The 7936-nt window shown below is 41.5% G+C and overlaps 1 pseudogene; it reads right to left on the bottom strand.

Annotated features, from left to right (window-relative positions):
* Positions 1 to 6582: 6582 nt before the first annotated feature.
* Positions 6583 to 7015, bottom strand: LOC138836789 (histone deacetylase complex subunit SAP18 pseudogene; annotated as a pseudogene).
* Positions 7016 to 7936: the final 921 nt, after the last annotated feature.

The following is a 7936-nucleotide window of genomic DNA, read 5'->3' as shown; positions in this document are numbered from 1 at the left end:
CAAGTAGCTGGACCTAACATTTGGCTCCTCTGGAATTGTACCTCAGCGTAGAACTCTGGTTACAGTTCTTTACAACCAGCAGATCTCCTCACAACCTAAGTTACCCACTTTATCCACTGATGGTCACATCCACACAGGCATAAAATATATCATGTCTGGTATTGGTTACCAGAAAGATTTCTGAGAGGGCCAGTTCTTCTGTCCTTAATCTAGAACAGTGATTGTTACCTTAGACGGTATAGGGAGAATTGGGAAATATGGGGAGACTTTTGCTTTTTAACATTGGTTTGTGGAAGTGGAGGAAAGATCTGCTATTGACCCTTAGTTTTATGATGTTCCCAACAACCAAAAACACCAAAAAACAAAAAATATAAATGAAAATACCAATAGAAGCACCATCATGGAGAAAGCCTAGGAGACCCTGAGATAGAAGTGCTCAGCTCAATCTAGTTAAAATCAGCACCAAAACAACAATAACAATAATTATTGTCTGAAACCACTCAATTTTGCTGTTGTTTGTTATACTGACAACTAGAGAAACCAGCTGATGTCAATATTTTAGTATCGACTGGTTTTCTAGTACCTTCCTGAGGCCAGTGAGTGGAAATCAGTCAGGAGAGACAGCAAGAACACAACAAATCAGGGGCCCTAGGGGAAAGAAGGAGATTGTAGGGGAAGGAAGATTTTGCATGGAAAGAGATACCTCTGCTCCTCTTTGCCAAGGGCATCGCTAATCACCATCTACCTTATCACACTGTACTTCTAAAATCACATGATGCATGTGAAAACATGGGGAAGCAGGGAAAACAAATAAGAGTTATATTACATTTGCCAAATAGTTGTGACTGGAAATGAAGGCAAGTATCTACAAATCTACATTAGGTACCTTTCTGACGTAATTTTTATCCATAGCAAAACAAAGGTAACATCTTTTAGCTCTGCTTTTGGGGGTTTGTATGTTTCCAATTTTCCTATATCCCTTGCCCTCAGCCTTCCAGAGATATAGATCCTATTTTTAGAGGCCCAGACACTACCATGCCAGGGTATGTTAGCTGACCATCATGGATCTTTTTTTTTTTTTTTTTTAATTGTGAAAATATGGTACAGAGGTGTTACAATTACATGGGCAAGATAATGAGTACATTTCTTATCAAGCATTGTTGCCTCCTCCTTTGTTTCCCATCTTTTCCCATCTTCCCCCCCACCCCGCTTCCCCCTTTCCCACCCCCCCAGCCAAAGTTGTAAAGTTTGTTTTTCAACATAATGTCTTGTACATCTCATTGTTGCAAGGGGTCCACCTGTATCCCTATTTAAACAATTTGTTTTTTCCCTTCCCCTCCACAAATTACGCCAACATCAAATACAGTGAAAACAGGGTTTATATCGTGGGAGAGGGACATACAAAGCAACAAAGAAATCATCTTATAAATGTTTTAGAAACAATCGCAAGAAAGAAAACACATTTGAATCTTTATCTTGGGGTTCATTTCGCCTAACATCAGCTTATCTGACTTTTCTGCTTGTCTCAGACATATACTAGTAATTGCAAATAAGGGAAACCATGGGAACTATGTTTCTTTGGGCCTGGCTTACTTCACTTAATGTAATTTTTTTCCAAGTCTTTCCATTTCCTAACAAATGGGACAATATCATTCTTTCTGTTGGAAGCATAGAATTCCATTGTGTATATATATCACATTTTCTTGATCCATTGATTTACTGAGGGTTTGATTCCATATCTTAGCTATGGTAAATAATGCTGCAAAAAACATAGTTGTGCTGGTAGCTTTAGTATGGTCTTGTTTGTGATCATTTGGGTAAATGTGCAAAAGTGGGATTGCTGGGTCATAGGGGAGCTCTATGTGGAGTCTTTTGAGGAACCTCCATACTGCTTTCCAAAGTGGTTGAACAAGTTTACACTCCCACCAACAATGCAGTAAGGTTCCCTTCTGACCACATCCCTCCAGCATCTGTTGTTATTAGAGTTCTTGATTATAGCCATTCTAACTGGGGTGAGGTGGTATCTCAATGTTGTTTTGATTTGCATTTCTTTTATGGCTGGAAGGTTGAGCATTTCTTCATGTGTCTATTGGCCATCCTTCTTTCCTCTTCAGAGAAGTTTCTCTTTAAGTCTTTAGCCCACTTATTTATTGGGCAGTTGTTTCTTTGAGAATTTGTTGTTGGGGGATTTAATTTTTTGAGTTCCAGGTATATTTTAGATATGAGACCCTTGTCCATTCCATCATAGATCTTGACCCTGGAATCCTAAGATACAAACCCTAGCTCGGCATTCCACACCATCCCCTGCCTGCTTTGATACCAGCTCCATTCATAGTATTGCCAGCTGTCCAGCAGTGACTGTGCCCTGGAAAGGGAATACTGCTGCTTTCTTTGAAAGAAGGGAATCTGACTGTTTTGGCGGGTTCCTGTGGGGAAATTGTGTGAGGTCTGGGATACAGCCTTAAGCCAGCCAGTGAATGCTTATTCAGATGCTCAGCATCGTGGGTCAAATATCTTCACCCAAAGCTCACATTGGAATTTAATTGCCCTTCTAATAATTTCTGTTGTTTTGTGCAGGTCCTGGGGCTTGAACTCAGAGCTCAGGCTAGCTCTGGAACAAAGAAGCACTATAGCTTCACTTCCAGCTTTTTGGTGGTTAATTAGAGATGTCTTACAGACTTTCCTGCTCACACTGGCTTCAAAGTGTGATCAGATCTGTCTCCAGCACAGCTAGGATTACAGGCATGAGCCACCAATGCTTGCTCCTTATAATAGTTTTAAGAGGTGAGGCTTCTAAGTGATTAGGCCCTAGGCTTACCACCCCATGAATGGGTTAATGCTGTTGTTTCAGGGAGGAGTGGCTTTGTCATAGGAGGAGCTCTCTCATGACCTATGCCTTCTATCATATCATGGTGCAGCAGGAAGGCCATCACCAGATGCCCCTACCTTGACATTAAACTTCTCAGCCTCCAGTATTATGGAAAATTAATGTCTCTTCTTTATAAATTACAGTCTATGGTATTCTGTTATAGAAACAGAAAACAGACAAAAGTTCTAATTTTCCCCCCAGTCCTCCAGGTCTGATTTCTCAGAGTGTCTAGTGGGAAATCCGAGATTACTTGGATTACTGTAGTTGACGGAAGAGTTAAGCTTTGGATCCCCTGCTCTGCTGAAAAGTCGCATTCCTTCCTAAGGAGGAAATTGTCTTTGATTCAGTCTAGAAAGGAGATTTGTTCCCCCCACATTACAGAATTCTAACGTTGGGACTGTAGGAATAGTTAGCCAATACCGTCTTTTAAAATGGTTTTTGGGGCTGGGAATGTGCCTTATTGGTAGAGTGCTTGCCTAGCATGCCTGAAGCCCCGGGTTTGATTCCCCAGTACCACATAAATAGAAAAGGCTGGAAGTAGCGCTCTGGCTCCAGTAGTAGAATGCTAGTCTTGAGTGAAAGAAGCTCAAGGACAGTTCCTAGGCCCTGAGTTCAAGCCCCATGACAGGGAAAAAAAAGGTTTTTGTTTATTTGCTTTTGTGCTGGTCCTGGGACTTGAACTCAGAGCTTGGCCACTGAGTTTTTTTAGCTCAAGGCTGGTGCTCTACCAATTGATCTATAGCTACATTTCCAGCTTTTTGGTGGTTAATTGGAGATAAAATCTCACAGACTTCCCTGCCCAGCCTGGCTTTGAACCACAATCTTCAGATTCTCAGCCTCCAGAGTAGCTAGTATTGCAAATATGAGCTATAACACCCAGTTTTAAAATGTGTTTGGTTATTATCTAATACATTGTTTTTAATTCCAGTATTTCTCTTCCCCCATCACATCTCTGCCCTTCTATTAATCATCAAAGCAAGATATTCTCAAGTGTTTGTCTCAGGAACAAATATGTTTAAATAAACATGTTTTAAAAATAGTTATAACCTCAAAAAATGTCATATGGCACCAATATACAGTGAGAACAAACAAGGATAGTCTCAGGAGAAAAATCACCAAGTTGGGGCTGGGAATGTGGCTCAGTGGTAGAGTGCTTGCCTTGCGTGCATGAGGCCCTTGGTTTGATTCCTCAGCATCATATAAGCAGAAAAAGCCAGAAGTGGTATTGGGGCTCAAGTGATAGAGTGCTAGCCTTGAGCTGAAAAGCTCAGAGACAGTATCCAGTCCCTGAGTTCAGGCCCCATGACTGACAAAAGGAAAAAAAAATCACCAAGTTGTAATACCCAAGCACCTCTTCGTATGTATATGAAATCATATACATACCAAAATGAACTCCAAAGGTAAGGAAACAAAGGATCTTTTCTTAATTTGCCCTTTCATTTTCTGATGACTCTGTATTCTTTGCCTCATATATGGTGTAAACATATATGGTGCACATCTAAGGGAAGGAGAGGGCAAGACACAGAATTAGTAGAAAACGGGTGAAAAAGTGCAACAGTGGCGCCCACCAGCTGCACTGGACATTGATGAAAGTGAACCACACAACTTGTGAGCAAAGATAGGAGGGAGGGAATAGGAGAGAATGAGGGAACAGATACTATGCAAAAGAAGGAAATACACTTATTACCTGACATGTAAAGGTAATTCCACTATATAGCACCTCTAAAAAACCAATAAAGTCATTTTTAATGTATTATGACTACTTTAGAAATTAGTACTACTGTGAACCAGTGGCTATGTCTGTAATCCTAGCTACTCAGGAGGCTGAGATCTGAGGATCACAGTTAGAAACCAGCTCAGGCACAAAAGTCCCAAGGAGACTCTTATCTCCAATTAACCACTTAAAAAAAGGAAGTGGCACTGTGGCTAAAGTGGTAGAACACTAGCCTTAAGCACAAAGAGGCTCAGGGACAGTGCCCAGGCCCTGAGTTCAAGCCCCACAACTGACTAAATAAATAAATAGTGAGAACATTCGAAAATATTGACTGATTCACTTAAAAGCAAAACAATATGATTATTGCAACTAAATATTATATGCTATAATCCACCTGTATGCACATGCCACCTTTACCTCTTCTCATTACTCCTTGGAAAACAAGGCCCACAAAAATGGCACAAATATTAATACTCTACTACCACTTTGCTCAGTAACAATCTCCTTTAAGTCTAACCAAAGTGTCTCATGTTTTCTCTCAGCATCCATCAAACTGTTTCAGGATAATTGGTAAAGGTAAAATCTTATTGTTGTTTACCATTTTAATGGTGACAAACCTTAGTTTTCAGAGTAAAGTTGGTCTTCCTTATCCTTGTGTGTGTGAGTGTATGTTCCAAGACCCCAGTGGGAGCCAAGCCTCAGTGGCCTGTAATTCTAGCTAATCAGGAGGTAGAGATAGGGAAGATGTTGGTTCAAGGCCAGCCCAGATAGAAAAAATTCACAAAACCTCCTTCTCAACAAATATCTGGGAATGATGGTAAGCTCCTATCATCCCAGGTACATGGGAAGCTGAGATCAGGGGTATTAAGGTTCTAGGCCAGGTTGAACCATTCTCAAGAGTAAAATCCATGCATAATGGCATGTCCCTGTCAGTTAAAAGGAAGGTCACAGTACAAGAGGCCTAGACAAAAATGAGAGATCTCACCTCAAAAATAACTAGATCAAAAAGGGCTGGGGGGTGTGAATCAAGCAGTCAAGGACTGGCTTATCAAGCACATAGCCCTGCGTTCAGATCCCAATACTGCCAAAAATGAAAAAAACAACAAGCAAAGAACAGCCAATGACTGAAACTGTGAAAAGTATGAAACCTCTATATATTGTATTTTCTATACTTATATACCTATAATGAAGTTTAATCTTAAATTTGACACCATGGAGAATTAATAACTTATTATAGAGCTTAACAACTTCAGCATACATATAATATTATATTTTTACTCACTGGCTTCTTTTTTTTACAGCTTCCCATTGGCATGTCTGAAAGTGAATAAATATCACTACCGTTATTACTTTGGGGTCATTCTTTTGATGGCACGCGAATATTTCACAATGCAGTTTCACATGGAATGCTAAGAGCACTTTTCTTCATATTTTACAGAAGAGCTTGAAACTTGGTTGTAAGGTCTGAACAGGGACACCTCCCTTCCTCTCCGCTGAGTTTCCGCCTAGTATCTGTTACCTAGGTAACTGGCAGATCTGAAAGCAGTCACCTTCCCCTCCTGCTAGGTCACATCCTGGGCCACCTCTGGTCACGTGCTTTCTATCTGATCATAGGAGGGTCCTGGACCCTGAGGTCACATCCAGATCCAGTGTGGCCACACCTCTTCCTATCCCTGGCCTAGATAAGTCCTGGCCCAGGAGTGGGTTGCCGCCTTTCCCTGCCCCCTTTCCTTTTCAGCCATGCTTCTCCACCATGCATGGCCCGAGGAGCAGTTCGGTATATAAACTTCTTTTCCTGTCTGAATAGCCCCTGGTGTTCTCCTCATCGGCTACCTAATGAAACCTACCGATTTAATATACATTACAGTGGTCTTTCAAATAATATTCATACCATAGTACATGCAAATCTAACTCCTAAATAAATGTGTCGCATTTTTTTCAGAATTTAAAGGCTTAATGGCAAAAATCAATGGAAGAAGAAGTATTTAAGTATCATATTTTACATAAGTGGCTGAAAAATAAATTCAAGAAGGTAAATAGGATTCAGTAAGGAAGCTCTCATTCGCCCTGAAGGAGGCGGTGGTCGGTAGGGAGGGGTAATGGCTATGTCTAAATAATCGCTGGTCTGGAACTTCTGCGACTGAAGTTCATGGAGTCGTCTGTCCCCTTTCTGCCAAACATGGTGCTGCCGATCTCCTTCACTCGTAGCCAGGTCTTCTTTCTAGCTTCTGGTCAGTTCTTTCAAGGTCACATCCATCCAGGCGTAAGTATGCAGCTCCTTGGACAACACGTTTCCGCAGAACTCGTCCATGCGGTGGTGGCGACCGTGGTGGTGAAGACCAGCAGCAGCAGCAGGCATGTCTTCTCACGATCTGTTGGATTCTCAGGCTCCTTCTTGATTTCTTCCTGGGTAACGTACCTTCCACTGCCATCGTCTTTCCTCAGCCTGTGAGCAGATAGCTGAGACCTCCGACCCTAGCAGCGAGCTTGAGCCTCAGCTCTCTGGAGACATTATTAAAATGGCTTTCCAGGCACCAATGGCTCACACCAGTAATCTTAACTACTCAGGAGGCTGAGATCTGAAGATCGTGGTTCAAATCCAGCACAGGCAGGAAAGTCCATGAGACTTGTATCCCCAATTAACCACCAAAGTGGAGCTGTTGTTCAAATAGTAGAGCACTAGCCTTCGCAGAATAAGTTCAGGGACAGTGCTAGGCTCTGAGTTCCAGCATCTGCACACACACAACTAGCTCAAGTACTACTTGAATATAAACTCTGCGATATCATTTAGTGATCTGATAACCAAGATGGCACTCAGTGATGGTGGGTGTGGTATAATGTAATGCATGGATACCCTGGAAAAAGGATGCCTCACTTCCATGAAGAAAGGGAGTGTCTTGACATTTCATGATGCTGGTCTGAATGGTATGCAATTTAACACTTATTGTTTAGCTATGGATTTTTCCGTTTAATATTTTCAATTTGCTGTTGATCATAGCTGAAAACTTGGGTAGAGTACTTGCCTGCCATGTAGTGCAAAATTAAATAACTACATTAATGAACAAAAAGTCCCTGATAGTTGTATAAAAGTATAGAATAGCACAGGAGAAAACAGAAAAAAAATTTTTTTTTGAGTTTCAAAAACCCTAGCTACAGAAAGAAAAAAAAGAAAGGATGCATGCAGTAAGAGATTTAGAAGCTGAGTGTTGGAAGTGTCAGAACCATGTGTGCTGAGAGGCTTCCCTAGGTTGGGTGGGCAGAACGTGAGTATTCCCAGTGACGCATGAGTGGAGGGATAGAAGATGCAGCAAGGATTCACCTCTAGAGGCCCTCAGCCTTCCCTTGATCCTCAA

The sequence above is a fragment of the Dipodomys merriami genome, unplaced genomic scaffold (assembly GCF_024711535.1).
Source record: "Dipodomys merriami isolate MVZ:Mamm:240054 unplaced genomic scaffold, mDipMer1.0.p SCAF_26, whole genome shotgun sequence".
Taxonomy (NCBI): Eukaryota; Metazoa; Chordata; class Mammalia; order Rodentia; family Heteromyidae; genus Dipodomys; species Dipodomys merriami.
The sequence above is the reverse complement of the archived record's forward strand: the minus strand, read 5'-3'. Positions and strand labels throughout refer to the sequence as shown.